Source organism: Balaenoptera acutorostrata, chromosome 4 (assembly GCF_949987535.1).
Source record: "Balaenoptera acutorostrata chromosome 4, mBalAcu1.1, whole genome shotgun sequence".
Classification (NCBI taxonomy): Eukaryota; Metazoa; Chordata; class Mammalia; order Artiodactyla; family Balaenopteridae; genus Balaenoptera; species Balaenoptera acutorostrata.
The window spans coordinates 87,900,719-87,925,531 of NC_080067.1; positions in this window are offsets into that span (position 1 = coordinate 87,900,719).

Sequence of the window (24,813 nt, forward strand, 5' to 3'; positions counted from 1 at the left end):
ATTCTTGAGTTGGGCCTGAATGGTGTCTTAGTTTTGAAAGAGTTCACTGACATCATTTGGCCAAGTTCTATACAATAGTCACTATATCTCTGCATATATGGCTTGACCAAAGCATAACTGCAGTGGCATCAATGCGGACAACTTACCAGTGCAGTGCCTAATCCTTCTAATATGTATGAATTCCAGATCTGAAGTCCCCCACTTAGTAGTAGCTCGGTCTCTACTTAAATGTTTTTAGATGAGTGGCTTCAGAGCTAGCCTATTCCATTGTTGGATAGCTCTAATTGTTAAAAAAATTATTTTTTCTGTTGAGTTAATAGCTAATAGCTATTAGCTATTAATAGCTAATTCAACAGAATTCCAGCCTTTAGGTCACTCAGAGCAAATCATCATAGAGACAGTTACTGAGTTAACAATATATGTCAGCTTTGTGCTCAGATGCTGATAATAGTTTCTTCCTTCTTCTACAGTAGCAGCATAGGCAGGTACCTTGTACTAATAGTTAAGAGTGTGGGCTCTGGGGTCAAACCTCTGGCTTGAAACCTGGCTTCACCCTGTTCTGCTGCCCAAGTCTGTGACGTTTACTTAACTTCTCTGTGCCTCAGATTTTCCATGTGCAAAATGAGGATAGTAATAGTACTACCATATTGGGTTTTGGCCAGGAGTAAATTATATGATCCGCATAAAAAACTTGAAACTGGCATGGCACTTCTTAAGCAATAAATAAAGATTAGCTATTATTATGATAATGCCAGTACCTCAGGATATCTAGACCCCTCTCATGTGCCTCTTAGAATCCTCTCCTCCAGATTAAAACTCTGCATTCATTAGGTAGACCATTCATTTATTTATTCATTCATCTAAAACTGACTGGGTGACTACTAAGGATCAGATGTGTGGCTAGATCTGGAGATGAGACAGTGAACAAACAATCCCAGATCTAAAGAAGATCACTGTCTGTTTGGAAGATACAGATATTCAGAGATAACTGTAATTCAGGGAGAGAAGGGCTGTGATTTTCTTAGCTACAAAATGGGAACACAGAGCAAGCCCACACATCCTTTCCTGGCTGGAGCCGGTGATGGGTTTTGGGGAAGGACTTAGACTTCCCAGAGGGGAAGCCTTAAATCAAGTCTTGGAGGACAAGTTAGAGCTACCTGGGAGGGGAGAATGACATTTCAAACAGGAGATGTGCACATACAAAGGCATGGAGGAAAGAGGCGTTTGATGGGCACAGGACATGTGCACGTATAAAGGCATGGAGGAAAGAGATATTTGATCGGCGCTGTAAGTGGTTTAGTATGGATGGAGTGGAAGATGCCTACCAGAGGGAGGAGGATTCGGAGAAGATTGGAGAGCAAGCCAAGCTGTTCTGGGCTCAGTTTTTTTTTTTTTTTTTAAAGGATTTTCTTATTTATTTATTTATTTATTTATTTATTTTTGGCTGTGTTGGGTCTTCGGTTCGTGCGAGGGCTTTCTCCAGTTGCGGCAAGCGGGGGCCACTCTTCATCGCGGTGCGCGGGCCTTTCTCTATCGCGGCCCCTCCCGTCGCGGGGCACAGGCTCCAGACGTGCAGGCTCAGCAATTGTGGCTCACGGGCCCAGCTGCTCCGTGGCATGTGGGATCTTCCCAGACCAGGGCTCGAACCCGTGTCCCCTGCATTAGCAGGCAGATTCTCAACCACTGCGCCACCAGGGAAGCCCTGGGCTCAGTTTTAAAAATAGGAGGGTTGACTTTTACCTTGATCTCTTCTTGGCGGCCTCATTACACTGGAATAAATTAAATTCTGAAGTCTTCTTTTACATGTGCTGCTGTTAAAGAAAGTTTGTTTGAACAATAAACAAAAGGCAGGGTTTTCCAAGGCCCAGCATACATTCTCAATAAGTAACAATGCCAGAAAGAAACTGAGGGCCAACAGGAGAGCACAGACCACCTGAGGGGAAAACTGCGGCACTGTTTCAAATTCCTTTGTACAGCAAATTCTTATATGTGAAGTTCTAGAAAATAATCATATAGAATTGAAATTTTTAAAGATTTCCTAAGACTAACAATAAGAAAAAAGGAAGGAAGGAAGGAAGGAAAGAAGGAAGGAAGGAAGGGAGGGGGAAATGGAGAAAGAGATTGAGAGAAAGATTCTGAAAAACCTAGTGATTAATACCTTAGAGATTCTTAGGACGAAATGGTCAATTATAAGAGTGTCCACTAAAATTCTTTTATTGCCTTCTGATGGCTGTTATAACACTTTTGGGATGAGTATTTCCTGGCTGTCACTTCAGGACAATCTATGATCACTTTTCTAGCATTTTCTCTAATTTTATGTTAGTCTTGGTACGCAGAGAAATGTTTTTACTATTCCATTGAGAAAAAAGAAATTATATCTGTAACACTAATGGCCAAAACTAAATAATATGGCACTGAAAATAAAGACATTTTACATTATAATGGGTCATAGGAATAAAAACAGACTAGACTGTATAAATCTTTTAGATTCTCTGCAGCACACATATACAAACACCACATACCACAGGGGAAAAAAAAATTAATTCTAAGCTCCAGGCATTGACGTGTCATCCATTGTTTCCAAATTGCCAAGACAATGAAACTGTTTCAAACTTAAGATCATCTAATGAAAGCGTCTGCTGAGCTAATGTTGTTTAATAGAAGTTTATCATATTTATTTTACTATTCCTATAGTAAACTTCATCTTGTCAGTGCAATGTGGATGCTTGTTCTGAATCACCGCAACTGTAACTAAGGGGCAGAATTAGGTACTACACGGAATTAGGTATTGCCAGAGTGTTTATTAACAGGAGAATTATATTTGTGACAACATAAAGAAATATTTATATAAATAATTTCTAATGCATGGTACTAAATGGCGTAAGCACCTTACTCTAGAAACATAAGTTAGAGAGGATAATTCCTGTTGCTCTAAGTAGAGGAAAACTTACAGACTTCTACAGTGGTATAACTAAAAGGGACCTACAGTTAAAGACAGGGTGACTTTTCTCCCTGTCCCATTTTATGCCACAAGGAAGGTACTGATTTTTAGTGAAGAGCTGAAAAGCATCTTTGAAACGTTTGGTGTAATCTTTCATTCAACAAGTGAGGAATTCATGTCCCAATGAGGATAACTCAATTGCCCAAGGTTTCAGTTAATTAATGGCAAAACTAAGGCTCAAACTCAGTTCTTCAGACCCCTGATCCATAAGCCTTTCACTTCAACGTTGACTTTTTTGGGACTTTCTTTTTTCTTCCTACACTGTCCTCCTTTAAGAGATTTTGTGAGAGTTAATGTTTATCTTCAAGTGTGCTGTTCTATCCAGCAGAGTAGGAACAATAGTAAAAAGTAATCTTGTGCCTTAATTAATTAATTAATTTTAATGAATTTATTTATTTATTTATTTATGTCTGCATTGGGTCTTCATTGCTGTGCAGGCTTTCTCTAGTTGCGGCGAGTGGGGGCTACTTTTCCTTGCGGTGCGCAGGCTTCTCATTGCGGTGGCTTCTCTTGTTGCAGAGCACGGGCTCTAGGCACACGGGCTTCAGTAGTTGTGGCTCATGGGCTCGAGTGCAGGCTCAGTAGTTGTGGCACACAGGCTTAGTTGCTCCCCAGCATTTGGGATCTTCCTGGACCAGGGCTCGAACCTGTGTCCCCTGCATTGACAGACGGATTCTTAAACAGTGCACCACCAGGAAAGCCCTTGTGCCTTAATTTAAAGTTGCTTCATTAAAAGTATTCATTTCATTTAAAAACATACCACAAGTAATATGAATACAAATATGTTCTGAACTTAATAATGCAAAATTTCTGGCTTGTTATTTCTCCCACACAGAGAATATCATATAAATGTGGAAAACAAGCACCTTCAGCAGAATTTCTGAAATCTAATGATGCTCAGTAACTATGTCAATTAGCAAGAAAACATCTCTGAGTCCTTCCTTTGACCACTAGAAGCTCTTTTATGCTCAGATGCTACTGGCAAAAATATTCCTGGACACAGCAACTTTAAAGCATTTGAGCACCAATGCAATTTCACAGGAAGAAAGGTTAGAGCTGGGAGCACACCAGAGAACTAATTGCCAAGAGATCTGCCTTTATATACAGACTGTGGTAATTCATAGAGATAACATTTAAAAAGAGAAAATCAATTCTGTTCTATAGACACTGTGTCCTCTAGAGTAGGGGAGAGAACGAGGGGTTCTCATGCTCTGGGGGTTTTCTGAAAGGCAAACTGTGGATGTGTTACTGGAAGTCATGTGGGCCGTCTGTTGTGAAGGAGAGGAGACCTATTCAAGATTTATAATTCAAAAAAAGTATCATTCGTTTCCATAATGTGTTGTCAAACCCAAGTTCATGTGCCCGACATAGAGGCAGATGAGGCCAAACAAACCAAAACACTGGAGTTCGGAGCAGAGAAAAGTTTATTGCAGGGCCAAGCAAGGAGAATGGGCATCTCATGCTCAAAAGAGCTGAACTCCCAGATGGGTTTCAGGGAAGTGTTTTTAAAGGCAAATTTTGGGGTAGGGCTACAGGTATGTAACTTTCTTCTGATTGGTTGGTGGTGAGGTAACAGGGTGGTGTTCCAGGAATCTCAGTAAGCATCTCCTTCTGGTCCTGACCAGTCAGGAGTTCATGTGCTTATGCTCAGCATGAAGTTACCATCCTCCACCTGGGTGGGAGCCTTCATTCCTATAGTAGGACTCAGAGATACATATCAGATTGTTATGTTTACCCTTTGAGGAGGAACCAGGGCCCTGCCCCATCACTGCACTATTGTTTCTTGACTGCCTTTCCTTTATTTCTGCATTCCCTCCCTCCCCTAGTTAGTAACTTTGAATCTGCCCTTTGGAACTCAGGGAAGGTCTAGAAGGCTGAAGCCTTTTTCCTACAAACAAGAAACAGGGGATAAGGAAAGGCTGTTGTATCCAGAAGGGCCCCGCAGGATCCTGCTCAATTTCAAGTGGGCTTCCCAGTATGGTAAACAAAGTTTAGTTTTTTTTTTTTTCTTTATTAAAATTTTTCTTTAAAATAATTTTTATATAATCGATATACAACAAACTGCAATTAAAGTCTACAGTTTGATAAAGTTTTGATATGTGTACACACCTGTGAAACCATAGCAGTCAAGTTAATGACCATATTCATTACCCCCAAATGTTTCCTCATGCCTCCTTATAATTCCCCTCTCCCTGCACTCTCTGCTTCCTCCTGTCTCTAGGCAACCACTGGTCTACTTTTTGTTCCTATAATCTGAATTTTCTAGAATTTTATATAAATGGAATCATACAGCATGTACTCTCTTTTGTCTGGCTTCTTTCACTCAATATAATTGCTTTGAGATTCATCTCTGGTTTTGAATATATCAAGAGTCCATTCCTTTTTATTGCTGAGTACTATTCTACTGTACAGATATACCACATATTGCTGATCCACTCATCTATTGATGGACATCTGGATTATTTCCAGTTTGGGGCTATTACAAAGAAAGTTGATATGCACATTCATGTATAAGTATTTGTGTGGACATATGCTTTTTTTTTTTTCCTGGGTAAATATCTAGGATAAAAATAGGTAGATCATGTAATAAGTTTATGTTTAACTTTAGACTTCTTTACCATAGGGAAAAGGGGTTGTACTGCTGGTTCAGCTGAAATAGCACCTTTCAGCAGCCTTTGTTTGGAAATGACTTGACTCAGAATGGAGGTACTCAGAGCCTTTTGTTCTTAGCTTCAGGTTCTATTTAGTTACAACTCCCATAAAATTGAAAAACAGAAACTAACAGAGTTTCTCATAATCTGGGAAGTGAATATATGAGAAAATGATTTTTTAAAAAATTTTAGAAGGGTCCTGGGTATCCTAGGCTTCTCCTAGGGCCCTAGAGACCTCTTTTTCAGTGAAAATCACGTAGGTGAAGGAGAAACTACACCTCAGTCTCACGAAGCATGTGTGGAGCTTCCAGAATAAGTGACTTATATCAATAGCTAGTTTTTCAAAAGTGTAATAACAGCGACCAATTTTTAAACCATGTATTTATATTATGGTAACTAATTCACATACTTGTGCATACTTCACATAGTAATGTGAAATATTAGTGTTTTTCACATACTGATTCACATAGGAGGACTTTTTCTTTTTTTATATATTTATTTTATTTTTGGCTGTTTTGGGTCTTTGTTGCTGCGTGGGCTTTCTCTAGTTGCGGTGAGTGGGGGCTACTCTTCATTGAGGTGTGCGGGCTTCTCACTGCTGTGGCTTCTCTTGTTGCAGAGCTTGGGGTCTAGGTGCACGGGCTTTAGTAGTTGCGGCACGTGGGCTCAGTAGTTGTGGCGCACAGGCTTAGTTGCTCTGCAGCATGTGGGATCTTCCTGGACCAGGGCTCGAACCCGTGTCCCCTGCATTGGCAGGCGGATTCTTAACTACTGCACCACCAGGGAAGTCCACATAAGAGAATGTTTCACATGCTTTTACTCATTTGATTTTCATAGAATCTTTGTCAAGGAGTCAGAAAAAATAATAATTTTCCCCATTTTACAGTTGCAGAAAGTGTAGGACAGCCTGGTATAGTAGACAGAATTCCTAAGCTGGGGGTCAGGAAAGCAGGGCTGTAGTCATGTGTGTTGTGTCTTTGTCATTCAGTTACTATCATTTAAGCCTTCTGGGTCTTAGTCTCCCTGATGAGGTAAAAAGTTTGGGTGGCATCAGTCTTCTCAAATTATGTGTGTAGTCAAATATGGTTGTGGAAAAGGGACTATTTAATTACCTTCTGGAGAGTCATAATATACATACCATATAAAAGGTTCTGAGAATCCTTATAGTAAGAGCCTTGTTTAACTTTGGGTCTTTAGCATTTCCCAAAGTGATTTACCCTAGAACTTTTTTTGCATATTAATCTTCTAGTAACTAACATCTCATGTAATTCTTCTAAAAGACACAATGAGAAACTCCAAAATAAACAATTTCTCAAATTCTTGGAAGCCCTAATATTCTCCCTGCTTTGAAAGATGTCACTGCCCCACATTCACAGAGCAAAGTGTGGTGAAATGGAGATGAGAAGCTGGGTGTCCTAATTCCTTGTCCATTGCTGTTTTCATGGAACTAACAAGACGCATCAGATCTTTCCTTAGGGTGCTTCATCATGGCACAGCCAAAGTGGCCGAGGGGCAAGTTCTCATGACAGCAAAGTTCCTTGGCCTAATTCTGACCAGGAATGAGTTTGCCAGCATTTATTATTTTTTCTTCCGCTTACATTTCCACTATAGGCAGTGCTTACCTGACTGAAGTTTTTGTAGCGAGTGCCAAGTTACGTACTTAAGGTTGTTAGAGGAATCCGCTTACACTTCCTGGTTGGCGGGGGGGGGGGGGGGGGGGTTAAACTGAAAACTTTATTTGGAAATAGCAAGGCTTATTTCACACGGACAAAATAAAACATGGGAATGTTGAATTGCCGGCCAATTTCTTTTTCAGTCTTTGTTTCAGGCCAACACTATGCCGCTCCCCAAATCAGCAGGTGGAGACGGTTTCTGTGAAGTCTGCTTCAGACCCCCTCATTTAGAAATTTTGGTGGCACCAGAAAACAGTATCTACAGAATCCCAAAGAACAAATGAGAGGAAATGATCCCCTCATTTCTCATCCCCTGCTCTGTCACTAAGGCAGCGGGGTCCTTGTCTCATGCAGAGGTAGTCGCACAACTCTATTATAGAGGAAAAGCAGAAGTCAGTAATTTTCTCACTAGTGCTTCTAGTTTTACCTTTAGTTTCTCCAGGACAGTAACAATAATGACATTCTGAACAATATGAAGATTGAGCTTTTTTCTAAATATCTGTATTATAGGATGAAACAGTGAAACCCTTTCAAGCCTCCAGATTTCAAGAAACGTGTTGCAAATACATTAAATATATTTAAGCATATATGTAATGCTAGAAATACAGTTGGTCTTTATAGTACATTACTTTATACAAATTTTGAAGGAGAAAGAAAGATGAAAGACACAGGCGTGGGAAATGTGCAAATATGCAACTTGGATTGGTTTAAAAACAAGTTGAAAGGGGTTGAAATCCAGCCACTAAGGTGTTCAAACTAACCTACCAACTCTGCTGGCAAATTTAAATTCCTTCTTCCATTCTCCAACAAGGCTGCTGAGAGCCATATGTTGACTGATGTTTGAGCTGTGTAAGATTCAGAACTGGATTTTTAAGAACTCCACTGAGAGTCTCATGCTCTTACTCTCAATTTCTCTTTTCTAAAGATGTAGGGTGTATGCCCATTTATTTTCCAAATGAACTCTATCAGATTTTTAATAATAAGTGGCCTGAATAATAGGTATCATTTGGAATTCCTCACGAACGGAAGCTGAATTCTTCCGCTGGTTGATTCTGATTTTGTTCACAATAATGGAAAGCAGGTAAAGTGTGAGAGTAGATTGAGAGAGGCAGGCTATTCTATGATCTCTTTTTAATACACTAGGCTATTTTCAACTATTAAACTTGCATGCATTTTATTTAATGTAAAATAAATAATAATACCTCTCCTTCCCTGACTCACTTTTTTCCATCTTAAAAAGATCGTGTTTCTGGTTGCCATGGTGATGATGCCACTCTTATATTTGTTTAAGTGAAACACTTTCATCTCACTGACTTGAATACAGGTACTAGAAAGGCCAGAAGAAATAACTGACAGCATAGCCTGCTAGCTGGAATCAAGAACCCCTATTCTGTGGCCCACAGTCACCTTGATCAGAGAAATCATCCATAAGAGTAATGAAGGGGCACTTCACCTCTCACTGTGCAATTTATTTTATTTTGTCTTTCAATTGTATTTTATTTCATTATGTTTTAGAAGAGTAAGAAATAGTGTTAGGAGTAAATAGGCAATGTTTAAAACTGAACTCATGTGTAGATAAGTTTGCTCTTTGGATTAAAGGGCACCTTTGGAGATGAAAAGAGCAGGAAACCTTTAAGAGAAAGCCCCTTTTTGCTCATAAGAAGTGAAACAGGAAGGGCACCATTTATAGTAAAGGAGGGACTCCCTAAATTGTACCTAGGTTTGTAATTATGGCCAACCCACTGAAATTGGTTTTGAATTTGTGAATACCATGATGTCTTAGTTCAGAAAAATCAACACATTTCCAATTGCTACACAACTTAAGCGTTGCTGGCTGCGTACAACTCCAGCCTATGAACTCTAGCATGTAAAATCATAATGAGAATCACTTTTGATGAACTTCAGTTCACAAAGGTATTACTATCTCTCATTATCCAACCACATTTAACTCTAAAGCATTATGTCATGAGAGTTAAGTGTTAGGGGATAGATCATGTTTGTATCTGTACTTTATTTCTCAGCTCTGCTGCTACTCATGTCACTTTGGCAGAACAGCATAGAATTTAAAGAATGGCCTTTGGAATCAAATATACTGCAGTCCCAAACTCCACCACTTACTTTCTGTGTGAATGTGGGCAAATGAATTAACATTGCTGATCAAAATGAGAAGACTTATGGTATTAATATGAAACATTGGGCTTAGCTGGACATTACAACAAATGTCTCTTTTGTAAAATGTCCTCTCAGTTTTAATGACCAAGGTGAACATGATCTTGGGCTTTGGTTAATTCAAAGCATGTACTTTCCCTTTAAAATTATTAGGGGCACTATCAGAGTTTAAGTGTTCATCTCAACAAATGTGGGGTGGTGGTAGTTTCATAGAACTGGCCTAGCAGTGATTAGAGTTGGCTATGCCATTAAAACTTGTATAAATTTGGAAAGGTCCTTCCATTTCTTTAAACTATAATGTTCCTATTAACCAAAGCAGGATGTTAGGTAGATGATGTCCAAGATCTTTCACCTCTCTAAATTCTATGATTCTTCCTCTGTCACTCTTGGTGGCAGAATAACACAAGGGTTCCCCTTCTTAGCTTAAGAATCAGCTCAGCTTCAAATTCATTGAATCAAAGAATGAAATGGTGGTTTTTCCCAGGAGGGAAGGAATGGGAAACAGGGCATTACTAATCATTGGGGATAAGATCTCAGTTAAGCAAGATGAATAAGTTCTAGAGATTTGGATAACATTGTATAAACATTTGTATAACATTGGACTTAAGGGCAACAGCAGTGTACTGTACACTTAAAAATTTGTTAGGAATTAGATCTCATGTTACGTGTTCTTACACAATAAAATAAAATTAAAAGAAAATTAAGATAAAAAATATTTTTTAAAAGATTAAGAGTCAGCCCCACCTTAGAGAGCCAAAGAGAGCTGGGCTGAGGGGCTTTGTGGTATGTTTCCCACCCGGTGGTATCCAGCACCTATGTGAGTTTTATCCCTTTTCTGAATCAGGAAGTTTTGTTGTAACAACTAGTGAAAAAGAAATTTGTCACTCAAACTTAAAACAGACATAATAAAACAAGTGGTGGGGGACATTTCCCAAGCTGTTCTTGGTCTGGTGCCAGAAGTAGCTGTAATGATTCATAAATCACACTTGAGTGTGATGGAAATGACTGGATTTACAACCAGTTCCTTTTCTCAGGCTTTTAATTATATCCGCATTCCTTTTTATCTCTAGTCCTCCAGAAAAGGTCATTCCAGTTTATTGTTTTTATCTGTATAGTTTGCATGTTTATTGTATCCTTTAAATACAAAAAAGCAAAACATCGAAAACTTTACAGTCTAGATGACTGGAAGATACTTTTCTGATTGTAAAATCCTCAATCTCAGATCATTCTTTATTTTTCTTTTCCTCCTTCACTAATGGACCTTTTAGATCCATAAAGGATTTACAAGCAATTCGCCTCTTCATCTCTTTTGCCCCCACCACCTTACTCAAAGTAGGTAAGAGCATCTCCAGCACACATCCACCGTCATTATATGCTCCAGGGATACTACTCAAACCATTTAAGATTTTAATGTAGTCAAAGAGTAGCAAAACAATATGCAAAGAAGGAAAGCGCCAAAGAGAGCTAGGAACTGACTAATCTGCAAGTGTTAACGGAAGCCAGCAAGAGAATCCGTGTGCCTTCTCTGACACAGTACCTGGTGTTCTGAAAAGTTGCATATAAAACCTATCTTTTAACCTTGGCCTAGACTTGCAGTTCACTGGAAGAGCATTAGAAACTTGAGGATACATTTTCTGTGCATCAAAGAGCTGAAGTAGGGATTGTGACTGCTACATTAATCCTCCTATTTCTGTATATTTGATTTTAAAAATTTTAATAATTTTTAAGAAAAATGGCATGCCAATATTTAAGCCTTTCATTAGAAGGAAAGTAAATACATTGTAGGTCAGTGGTTTTCAAGTGTTTTTGATCATGACCTGTAATAAAAAACACATACAACTTAATAGCCAGATATATACAGATAATCATACATAAACACATACACATGTTATATATGTGTGTGTATATATAGTTAAAGTTTCACAAAGCAATGCTGAGCCTTCTATGCATGGCATATTCTATTTTTCCCTTCCTTTCTATTGCATTTTTTATTAAAAATTTATTAAAACCCATTAAATTGACTTTATCACCGACTAATATGTCACAATATGTGGTTTGAAATACAGAGCTGTATGTAAATAGTAGGTCAAGATAACTATGGAGAAATTATACAAATAAATGACAGAAGTTGAGATTTGGAATATTAAAAGCCCCAAACCAGGCAAGTCATCCAAGTAAATGTAAAAAATCAAAGATAGATAAGAGAGAGGATATATGGTCTCATGGGAATTCTCCTTAGATATTAAGTCAGAGCTTTGTCCATGACAGGCTCTCAAATACTTGTCAAAAGATTGCAACTCTTAGTTACACACTGGATGGCCATTTACTTGAAGCTGGCAGGCTGGAAAGGAAAGAAGAGAGAAAGCCCAGCTGTTGAGAAAAAGCAGAAGAGTGGGGTGATATGAAAGGTCCGCTTGGCCTGGAATCATGGCAAGAAATCAGTCAGAACCTGCATGTTAGCCAGGTGAGAAAGTAGGATCACCAGTCTTGGGATTCCTATGGACAGGTTAACCAGTTCTCCATGAAATAATGGAAAAGGATTAGACCCAGGGACCTAGCTCTCACCCTGACACTGGTTTGTACAGTCATTATACTTTTCTAGTCCTCACTGTCTCTCATCTCTTTGGCTCTTAAATTCTTATCCAGTGTAATCACTGGATGATCTTATAATCTGAGATGTAAGTCCAGTCCTACAGCAAATAAAGCTCAGGCCTTTTCTCTGGGAGAGCAGAGATTAGAAACACAGGACAGGGGTGTAGACTGTCTAGAAATGCAGGGCGACAGGACAAATAAACAGATCTTGTCTAAGTAGACAGGGACCAATTACAGGCAGCAGTTCTAGATGAAGAAAAAGAAAACTGGGTTCAAACTGACCCTGTTCCTAAGCCATGTCTTCTGAGACTGGATCTCTTTATCAACACTTGCTTAGGACCAGGGTCCCTGCCAGGGAGAGGATGACACTGAGCCATCAGTTAGAGCACTGGAAATAGGGTATGTCTCTAGGGTGGGAGAAGAGGAGGAGTAAAATTCAGGTCATTTCCATCTGAGCTGGCTCAAGGTGGGAGGGGTGTTATCTCTGAATACATAGCCAGTTTTCCACAAAAACTTTCAAGCAGCAAAATTTGGACTACCAAGAAGTTTGCTATTTAAACAATCTGTGAGTTGACTTTTTAAAAAGCACTCTTTTGTAGGATACTGCAAATTTACTGCTTGAATTACACCTGTAGAGTTTTTTATAGGCTAGCTTAAAGCATATATAACTTGGACTATCTATAATGGAAATTCATTAAGCCAATAATGTGATTGAGAATTTCATTCACTTATTTATTTGGTCACCAAATGTTAATTGAGTACCTGTTATTTTCCAAGGGCACTGTATTAGCCTTGAAGCCAGAAAGATGAATAGTACTAAGCCTCTGTCTTCAAGGATTTCATGGTCTAGTAGGAGAGATAGACATATAAATAGATAAATTGCAATACAATGTGATAAGTGCTTTAATACAGATAAGAAATGATTAATATAAATGAAAACCAAATTAAGCACATTAAGCTCTACTCAAACGAGGGGAAATTTGTTCATATAAAATATTATTATTAAACTGTATTATTCTTCAATTCCCTAAATGATATTTGAAGATAATGTCTCGCTCTTTTCTCTTCTAGCCCCATTAGTTTTCATTTTTACTCCACTGGGGTGTGCAGACAGGCACACGCATAGGTGGGCTTTGTCCTGTTGTTTTGCGTCCATTTCCTGAAAAAGTGTCAACAATTTTTACAATTAATATAACAACTATAACTAAGAGACACAAATCTTAAGACTTCAAAGTATTCTCTTTTATCCCCTCATCAGCCCTAGTCCTCTTTAGGGCAATTAGAAGATACTGATGTAAAAAAGCAGAGCAGGGACTAGAAATGCAGAAGGAATAAAAGGATAGTGATAATGATAGCTAATATTTATTGAGTTTTTACCGTGTGCTAGATACTGTTCTAAGTGCTTTTCATGTTTTAACTTCTTAAATCCTAACAACAACCCCATGAGGTAGATGAATTATTATTTCCATTGTATTAATCAGGAAGCCAAGGCATAGGGAGATTAATTAACTTGCCTAAGGTCACACAACCAGGAAATTCACAGCCACAAGTTGAATTTGCCAGACTCCAGAATTCACAATTTAACAACTGCACTAGGCTATGTTGAAAAATGTCATTTCTTGCATTTTTTTCTTAGAAAACCCTGAAGTGATATTCATATTAAATACATGTATTAACAGAATGGAATACAGCTAACAGGAGAAGGAAGTGAAAGAATGAGCACTCTGTAACATCTCACTTCCTCCTCTGGTTTTCATTTGTTGCTTGACCTTGCAGATGGCATAAATCATAACTGTAGAAAGGATTAGAATTTTCAAGATCGGTAAATGTCTACTTAATATCAGTGCTTCAGCATTTTTTGTGTGGCCTTTGTTTTTGTTTTTGTAGAAATCTTCCTACTTACCACCCACAAGCCAAGCGTAAGAGGGAAAACAGCCTTCTACTTTTGTGTTCTGTGAGAACAATACAGTTAATTGAGAATAGGTCACCTTAAAAAAGATTACCATCATGCTAATTGTATTTCATTCGTTCAAGTCCATTTCCTCCAAATCACAAATATTAATTAAATGACTGCATTATTCCCACTTTATTCTTGAGGAAAACTGAGGCGCCAGGCAGTTAAGTGAGGGCAGTTAAGGGATCACATGGAGGCGGTTGTCAATTTCATGTGGAAAGGGAGTGGAATAGATGAGTCCCAACTAATATCCCTAGTTCTAGAGAATTTTCTCCCCTTTAACTGGTTGATAGCCAAGGAGTTGAGAAAGCTGATTATATATATCCATCTGAGATCCTTTTGGATGCACCCCTACCATGTTACCAGCTTTTATTGGTAACAGTATTTAGCTTAGTTCTACCCTGTTTCTTCTGCTCTTGGCCTCTTATCCAGACGTGAGAATAGTTCTGCCCTAACTCCCAGGCATTGATACTCCCTTGATTGTTACTAGTTTCTCGTGGTGGCCTGAGGTCTATGATGCCATATTGCCCTTTGACCTGAGCCTGACAAGTCTTGTTGTATTTTGGAACTGGAAAAAAGCCTTACACACCATCTAGTCACCTCTTCCCCCATTTAATCAATAAGAAGGCTGAGGTCAGATAATCTGCCTCCTCAAGTAGCTGTCTTTTCCCTAATCCCTTCAAGTGCTAGCAATAATTACAGGAAGACTCTGGGGCTATAGGAATCCCCTGGGCTCTCCCTTTTCCCTTGCATATCTTCTCTCTAATACCGAATGGTATGAGGATGTTTCCTACCCACAAGATCCTGCTAATGAAAAATCTCTGCCAGCTAATGGCAACGATGTCCCAGTAAAAGGGCAGTGAACTTTGCAAAGATCAGGGTCCAAGACCTGCCTGTGATATTACGTGGCTGTGTGACCTTAGCATTTGGTTTAATCTCTGTGATTTTAAGTGTTCTCATCTGCAGAGTGGGATGGTACCTGTTCATACATACAGGATTGTTGTGAGGATTAAATGAGATGATAACCAAAAAGACTGATATTTTTCTCTGTTCAAAATCTTTCATTTACTTTTCGTTGCCCTTATGATGAAGTTCCAAGTACTTAATATGGCCTCTGTGCTCTTGCCTGCCTTGCCCTTGTACTCTTGGTTCTAGGTGATCTAGAATTCTTTCAGTTCTTCTAAAAGAACAAAAGTCCATGTTCTCCCTTGTCATGGGGTCTGCTGTTTCTTCTGCCTGAAATTCTGTCTAACTCACTTAGGTATTGGGACTCAGCAAACTCGTCATTTCTTTTTTTTTTTAATTAACTAATTAATTTATTTATTTATGGCTGTATTGGGTCTTCGTTTCTGTGCGAGGGCTTTCTCTAGTTGCGGCAAGCAGGGGCCACTCTTCATCGCGGTGCATGGGCCTCTCACTATCGCGGCCTCTCTTGTTGCGGAGCACAGGCTCCAGACGCGCAGGCTCAGCAGTTGTGGCCCATGGGCCCAGTTGCTCCACGGCATGTGGGATCTTCCCAGACCAGGGCTCGAACCTGTGTCCCCTGCATTGGCAGGCAGATTCTCAACCACTGCGCCACCAGGGAAGCCCCACGTCATTTCTTTAGATGTCCCTGGCTTGGTGGGGTTACCTGCTCTCTGTCCCCGGGACCCCATTCTGCTGTGTGTGCTGTTCATCATCCTCATGAGCATTTGTTTAATACCTTTCTTCCTCTCTAAATTGTAGGTATCATGAAGTTAGAATCCATGTGTGCCCTGTAAAATTCTGTATCCTCAGCACCTAGTGAAGTACCTGACACCAAGTATCAGGACTCTGATTACTTTTGAATACATATAACATATAAATGTAGCATCAATTATAAGGGCATAACTATAGAGCAGAGCTGAATAAGGAAGACTGGTCTTCCTAGGTTAAATAATTGCTGAATCTCTGTGCCTGCTCCTGGCTTTAACAACCATAAAAATATACAAGGCATTATTGCATTAACCTTTTCACTCCGAGCAAATACAGTATAGCTTAGACCTCTCTGACATTCCCTCTCTGACCTGTGTACTAATGAGTTGGACTCATTCTGTTGCAACTCCTAAGTCCATGGAAAAACCTCATCCAGCTCCACTGTCCAGCCAACCAAGAGGTTCACCCCAGCTCTTGCTTCCTTTAAACCAGTGGCTTCAAAATAACAGGAATGTTTTATCAATGTAAGCTCCAATCATAGCTGCAAGATTTGGAGAAATTATTTTTGAGAAGACATACCAAAAAAAAAAAAAAAAAAAAGACATACCATAGAACATCATTATTTTTAATGAGTTCACCTAAAATACTCTTACCCCATCTATATCTGTCTAAATCACTTGTTCCTAGCAGTTTTCTTAGATTACCCATTAATATTTCATGAGACATTAGACAAAGTCAATCATCATCCCAAGCTATTTTTCTTCCTGACAAATTTTGTAACAGAGATATCATGGTCTTATCTGACTTCTAGTAAACCTAGGTACAATAACAGTATTATACTTAATAACTCTAAAGACATGTCTGTATTACACCAAAAAACTTAAACTAGCTTCAATACCAAATATTTTCCCAGATCACATGAGGCTGATATTCCTTTGGGTTAATTTCCATTTTATGTCTGAGAATTTATATCAGTGCTTAGCTTTCTTTAAGCCAACTAAATAGAACCCTTTTACAAATTAATTTTGGCAATACCATCATCTGAAGGTGAATAACACCACACATCTGTAATACATACAAATACACAAACAGACTCAGAGACCCCATTGTCCCATTTTAAAATTTCGGCCATGAATCAGGTACAATAATACAGAACCCACCAGTTACAAAAGAGGTTGGATTTAAATTGGGTTTCTGGCAGATGGAAAAATAATCAAGGTCACCTGTTCAGATGGCTAAACTCTTTTTACTAATATTTATGGAGAAGACACTTAAGATTTGTATTTGTCCTTGACAATTCAAAGGATCCATCATCTGGCCATTAACGAGTAGGATCTTAATAGTGACTCAAACCAGTAAGACATAAGAGGTGTCCCCACAAGAGTGCAAAGGATGCAGCCCTCACAAGATCCAGAAAATTCACTCCCCAAAATAGTCTACGAAAACAAAGGACTTTGTTGCATCATTAACAAAGAACAAACTTATGGACTGGGTCCCTTATGACAAAATTCCCTGAGAGCTGGCACAGCCAGAGATTGCTTGGAATCCTAGTCTATTTGACTGGCTGCCAAATGCACACCAGTACGTGCACCTTCCAGACAGCAGAGACCAGACAGAGTATTCTCACTGGTCAACAAGCCAAGCTCTCAAGACATAGAACAAGAAAAAGGAAAGCCTGATGGTTTTCCTCCTTATGATAAAGAACACAAAAGACAGAGATAAAGAAAAACAGTGATCGTCTCTGGGAGGAAAGAGATCCACAAGCCAGTAGTACTCTACCAAATTTGAAACCAAGAGTTGCCGAGTCCAAAGAGCCAGCCCTACAGATATTTTATCCTGCTAATCTAATGTTTAAAAGAGGAAAACTTTTGTCACTCCTTTTTCCAACAGACCCTGCAGGCAGCGATCTGGGAGGCTGAGTGATGTGGTAAGAATTCTTACCTTCTGCCACCTTTTGTCAGGGGTCCCAGGATCTCTTAACTGCAGCAGCTCTGGGGTAGAGTAGTATCCAGCCAGTAAAGTAGCATCCCATTCTTTTCGCCAGCTGTCAGGGAGGAAGAAATTTTCTTTTACCCTTCTAGGTTCTTCCTGCTTGTCTAAGAATTAAATTGACATGAGACAGATTAGCAGGAGGAAATCAAACCAAAGTTTAATAACATGTATACATGGGAGAGAGACAGGAAAACTGAGGAATTCACCAAAATGGCCAAAGTCCTTACTTTAAATACCAACCTCAGCTAAAGACAAAGAAGATGTTGAGGGCAGGGAGTCAATTATGGGAGGGTACCAGGGAAAGCAGGCATGGTAAAAAAAAAAAAAAAGGTGATTGTGATGGAGATTTAACTTGTAGCCTTCTCCATTGATGAATTTTCTGGAAGTTTTGTCTCTCTCCTCTTCCAGGTATAGTAAGGGAGATACCCTTACAAATAGAGATTTCCCTTACACATGTAAATGTTTCTTACAAAAGGGCAACTCCTACTTGGTCGTCAGAGCTCTCCCCAAGTCTGCTGTCTCTCAGAAAATAACCAGTTTCAAGACAATTAATCTATCAGAGACATTTTGTGTTGGCAAGTTTTGCTCCCCTGCCCTTTCCAGCAACTTTGTCTTTTCACCAGTTTGTTTTAAGCCTGGCATGAATTAGGCATTATTGTTAGCAGTCTACACCATGGTTATATCATTGTTGCATAATATCATTCAGTACGACTGATTTTAAATACATCTTATCTGCCTGAATAATAATCATCTCGTTCCTTTGCTATCCCTACTTAACTATCTGCACAGTTTTATGTATTTTAGACTTGTTTTATCTGAAGGAATAAAAAAGTCTAGTAGTAAATAATAGCTATTTAGGTAAATATTTCAGTTACCCAGCACTATTTACTTGGGCTTAATACGATCCTGGTTTGCTTATGTGTTACAAAAATGTAGCAGATGTTGGTGCTTTGGAGTCCCATTTCCCAGCCATACACGTGAATTGCAGTTTAACAAACGAAGTAAATTTTAACTTAAACAGACCTGATGAGGTTTACATGGACTAATCTAGTTTACATGAGAATAGGTTAATCTCTCCACGTAAGCAATTGCCTTGTCCTGAATTGCCAGAGCATCCCCAACTTTCTCACCATTTCACCTGGAGTGCAGATTGATTCTGAACTTACCTGTTGCCAGTCCAGTCAACTCTTCTGTTACCTAGGCAACTTGAGATTCTCTGCTTTCAAAGAAAAATCAGAAAGCTTTCAAAGAAAAATGAGACAGTTAAAAAATAAGTATGGAGACTCTTTTCATCTGAATAGCCATGTCTTTGAGAGCTCCTCCTGAAAAGCAGTCTGTTGTTAGTTGATGTGAGCAGATTGTTGAGGACCAAGTCTGTGTTGCTGGAAGGGTGTGTGTGTGAGTGTGTGTGTGTGTGTCTGTCTGTCTGCACTTAGATTTCTGAAAGTGATCATTCAGATACTGTGATATATGTCTATAATTTTAGATCTTCTTCCCTGGTTGTTTGAAACTCCATTTTTTTCACTTTATGAAAAGCAAAATATAGTCATGAAAAGTATATTTTTTCTTCAATTCTGAGACTATTTACTGCAAAATTTTAAAGACAAACTTAATTTATTTTGCAAGAGACATTTTCTTCCTCTAGTGAGGGTTGTGTTCACACAAGATAAAACCGAAAAGATGTTAGAGAAAAGGAAAAAAAAGAGTTGAAAACAAAGAAAACCTTTTAGATTTGCTTTATTGTTTAGGCATTTTTAAAAGACCTGTTTAAGAGAAAATATTTTTGTGGATGAGTTTTTATGACAAGACAACTGCATTCTTCTTCTGTGGCACGAGGAAGGTAAGAAGGTGCTTTCAGCTGTGTGAGATTTCCCCTCCATTGGAAGGTGTAAAACATAATCATGTTGTTGCACCTGGCTATTTTCTATGGCCAACTAGGGGCGGAAAGGGTCAAAAAGTGTATCAAGGGCTTCCTCTTATTCTCTCCTTTAATCCAGGCACAGTGTTTCTATTAAGAGTTCTGAAATTGATAGGATTTTTTTTTAAGTCTCAGACAAAATAAATTATTGGTATTTTTTGAGACTGTTTCAACTTTGACCGCCAGGCCTTTTCCTTGTAAGCTTTCTTCCCCTTGTTGCCGAGTCCAAGCTCGCTCTGCTCACCACACGACAGGCCAATTAATCAGAGAGGAGGTGCTGAGGCGAGGAATACGGCTTTATTCAGAAGGCCAGCAGACCGAGAAGATGGCAGACTAGTGTCTCTGAAAAACCATCTTATCTGGGTCTGGATGCCAGTTTCTTTTATAGAATCAGAGAGGGAGAGGCAGTGAGGAAGTAAAGTAAAAGGGCCATCAGTCTTGCAAAACATCTCCTGGAAAGACCAGCCTGGGTGAGGGGATGTGTCAGTTTCTTCTTTCTCATAGCCATTCACAGGTGGGCAGGGTTCCCGGAGGCAGGCCATTATGTATGATTATAATAACAAAAGCAACAAAAAGCAAAGGCTAAAGTCAAAGAAACAGATCGAACATGGAGTCCGATTTAGCTCTTCCCTGTTACAATTCCCCACTGTCAAGGTCCATTCCACAATCCTTGTGGAAAAAGGATAACAAGGTTCTAACTGCTCGGTCGGATGGATCTTTCGGTCGGATGGATCTTTCTGGAAGTGTCTGCCATTGGTGTCAGTGTTCCAAATGTTGAGGTTTGTCTTTTGCTCCGCTTTGGAAGTGTCTACTTTATACCTGTAGACTTAAAAATATTCACAACCTAAAGGTTGAGAGTTATCAGGAATTTTGAGGGCTTTAAGCCCGGGAGGCTGCGTCTCAAGTTAAGGAATTTAGCATTTTTCTATGTATGGGAAGATGCAAGAGTCTGGGCTCACAGAAATCATTTCTTTGATATGCACCACAGATACCTGGGGACTGTATCCTGTATTTTCACATCCTGAGTTTCCTCAGGGCTCACAATAGGGAGTGGCTGCAGTCTGATGGCTGCTAGATGGCAGGTATTCTCCTTCCTGAGTTTCCACAGGGTTCACCAGCTCCTGTTGGAGGGCTGCAATCCCCGATGACTGATCCTCTCCTCTTGGTGAGGAATTTGACCAATATTTGGGAGACATTTCACGATCAAATTTTGTCCCACGGTGCTGAGAGGCTCATCCCAGGTCAGGCGAAAATTCTTGATATGCCACTCCAGGTGCTAATTTTCGGATTAGCCCCTATTGATTATTAAAGATTCTTTGGCTCCTCTGTCTAATTATGATCCAGAGACATTTTCCCTTGTTGCTTCTTCCCATATCTAGAATCACATTATTACAATTATTTTATGTTATAAAAGTGATCTATTTCCTTAAGATGTTTAGCCATAGAAGTTTTGTTGGAGGCCTGGTTACACACTGGGGACTGCAAGGGACAGCAATCTTAGACCGGATGTAAGTAATGCAGCTAGTAACATTGACAAAGACATCGTGCAGCAGGGAGACACAAAGCACAAACAATTTGGAAACAAAGAACAAATTAAAACAATGATTAGCATAATATCAAGTCCACAGGAGAGCCAGCTGGAGACAACAAATTCTGGCAAGATCAGGTAGAGAGAAAAAGATAAATGTTTCGTCTTTGTTTACAAAGGCATACTTTAGCAACTTGTATAGGCCATAGCATAAGAGAAAAGGTTTTTCCGAAAAACAAAGATTAAAGCCAGTATATTTCCCAAAGTCATAAAGTTATAAATCATATTTACCAGTTCATTCAGTCCCATGTAATTAATTCCAATTGATCTGGATGAAATAATCAGGTTTCCCATTGGTTTTGTCATTTGTTACCCAGTCCAGTGATATTATCTAAAAGCTATCAGAAACTTATATTTGTTAAAAAGTTCTTTTTTATCAGTCTTCTTGAAAATCTTCATTTTGTAAAAGCGTCAGGACAAAACTTAAAATAGCGTGGTTAAAAATTTGAATACGATGCAATTAGAAGGAAACTTGGATATAACATTTTAGAATAACTAGTATTATGATCGATAACATATCAGGACATATCAGATGTTAGGGATTCCATGTAAGTTTTGGAATATCTATATAAATGACATTTATCCATACACTGTAACCTAAGGTTCATCTCCAATCACTTGACAATGTTTCTGAAGTAATTTAACATACCAAATAAACTTAGTTTGGCATTTCTCTCTGAGACGGCTCAGAGAAGTTCTTTCGAAGTATCCCAGAGTCAGCTGGAGGCTAAATAGCTTTAGTCAGATTTTGATATAAACTATCAAAAAGGTTTTAAAACACAACAGGATCGTAGGTCACTGTGAAACGGTACTTATTCATTTAATCAAAGCCACAAAACGATTAAAAGAAAACAAATACAGATCACCTAAGGGCACAGAAACTTATATAATCTGTTATCAAAAGGAGCACTTCTAACAGAGATCAAATTCCAGTCTTGTATTAGCTTACTTAACAAAATCCATTTACTTAGTTAACTTCAATCTAAATTTAGTTAATCCTGACCATGTATAAAACTTTCTCAGCAAAATGTAATTCCATTCCTCATACCTTCTTAACTGAAAACACATTCTACCATACTGAAATGTTTTATTATTTTCAGTAGATTTAATTATATATTTAAATTAGAATCCCCGACTCTTAAAAACTTTAATTTCCAGTGACAACCAAGAGGCAAGTAATAGTTACCCAAATCTGGAAAAGCTATTTTAGATGATTTTTTGAACATAATTATTCTTATAGTTTACCTAAAAGATCATATTTCATTTATGTTTACTTTAAAGTTTCATCATATCGAGTTATTTTTCTTGCTGACAAATTTGTAACAGATATAACAAGATTTCATTTAACTTCTAGTAAACCTAGGTGCAGTGAAAGTATTATACTTAATGTTGATGGCTCTAAAGACATGTTTATATTGATTAGATCAACAAACTTAAACATTAATACCAGGTATTAATTTAATACTAAATATTTCCCAGTCACCTGAACCTGAAACTCATTTAGCTTAATTTCTCTTGTATTTAGAATTGTTTGGTTTGTAAGCGCTTACTTTAAGCCAATTAAATAGAGCTCATTTACAGATTAACCTCAGCAATGTTATCCAAAGACAAAAACACATACAAACACACTAACAAACAGGGACCTCATAGTTCTCATTTCAAAATTTCAGCCCTGAGTCAGGTACAGCAATGTAAAACCCGTCAGTTTACAAAAGAGGTTGGATTAAAGTTGGGCTTCGGGCAGATGGAACAAATCAAGCTCACTTGTCTAGAAAAACTCTTTCTACTAATATTTATGGAAAACAAGTCAAGTTCCAAATTACTGTACCCTCTTTTTCAAAATTTGCATTTTAAAAAGATGGCCGAGGTAACGGATTTTTGAGAAGACCAGATAGGACGTTTGTATCTCAAAGATACAGGCAAGCGTCTCTTGGGATGACTTTGTTTCCCCTTTGTTTAACATTTACAAGCCTCTTAAGATCACCTGTATTTATGAGAAAATCAGTCAACTTGTTCCTCACTGTCAATGTTACCCTGGCTCCTGTGGGGAAATCAGAATCGGATGCCTCATGTCCCAGGGAGTCCCCTGGCCTCTTACAAGATATTGGGGCAAGGGGAATTGCCCTGCTGCAGAAGTGGCTCTCGGTCCAAATTGGGTGCCCTATCGGGTCTCAGATGGTGATGCTAAACCAGGTCCCTGTGCCCCGGGTGTTACCATAGAAACTTCTATTTGATCCCCTTGGGTGTGTTACCATAGAAATTTCTATTTGATCCCCTTGGGTAGGGGAAACAGGAGGCAGTGAATATGTTGGCGGCATGGCGCGGTGCAGCCTGCTCGGCCAGTGGGGGAGCTGGATAGGCCGGAGGGGCTTTAGATTTGGAAGTAACATGTCCCCACTCTCATTTTCTCCCTCTTCCCTTGTAGAACAGGTTTCCCCTTGGGTTTCCTTTCAGACCACTGCACCATAAGGTGGCAGCCCTCTGACTCCTTTTCCTCCTGATGCAATAGCATAAATGCTCCTACATATGGAATCTCATCTCTTTTCCTGCTCTTTTGCAGAACACTTCTAACTGTGAGATCATATAATAATTGAGTGAGCCTTTCAGGGGCCATCGTTCTTCTGATCCTAACATATATTGGGTCCACACCCTATTACAATAGTACATCATGTCTTTCTTAGTCATAGGCTCACGGCTATGTTTTGTCCATTTATCTAACATATTCCCCAAAGAGCTCTCCTTCAGGATAGATGGAGTTTTTTCCACTTTTAAAAGTTTGATAACACCAAGGCACAAAAGACGCAGACAAATTCCAACACAAAAGGCACTAATTCTAGCATCGATGCACACAAAACCAAGACAAAACCAACGAACTAGTTCCCAGATCAGGTAGACTTACCCTGTAAAACCAACCAACTAGTTCCCAGCGAACCGGTTCCCGGAATCAGATAGAGTCCAACAACAATTCCCCCCTCCAGCAGGGTACCCCAACCAGATTGGCTTGTCCTGTAAAGGAAAAGCCCAGATTGAGGGGGGAATATGTTCCCAGCATGCATGCTGGAGCGACTTACCCTCCAGAATCGAATTGAGTCCATCGACTCGTAGCCCCAGATAGAACAGAAGTTCCCCAAATTGGAACCAGAGTTGCCCAGATGGAAGTTTGTCAGTTCCTTGCCTCAACTGCCAAGCGCTGGGGTACCCGGTGCCGCTTCAGGGAACTTTGGAGGGAAGATCCTCAGGACAAATTGTCCTGGCAGCTGCTAGGGCCTTGCCCCAATATTCCCTGACCGGGGCAGGCTAGCCACGACCAGCAAGACTCCTGGCTGGCTAAGCCCAATTTGTCACCGAGTCCAAGCTCGCTCTGCTCGCCATACAACAGGCCAATGAATCAGAGACGAGGTGTTGAGGTGAGGAATATGACTTTATTCAGAAGGCCGGCAGACCGAGAAGATGGCAGACTAGTGTCTCTGAAAAACCATCTTATCTGGGTCTGGATGCCAGTTTCTTTTATAGAATCAGAGAGGGAGAGGCAGTGAGGAAGTTAAATAAAAGGGCCATCAGTCTTGCGAAGCATCTCATGGAATGAACAACCTGGGTGAGG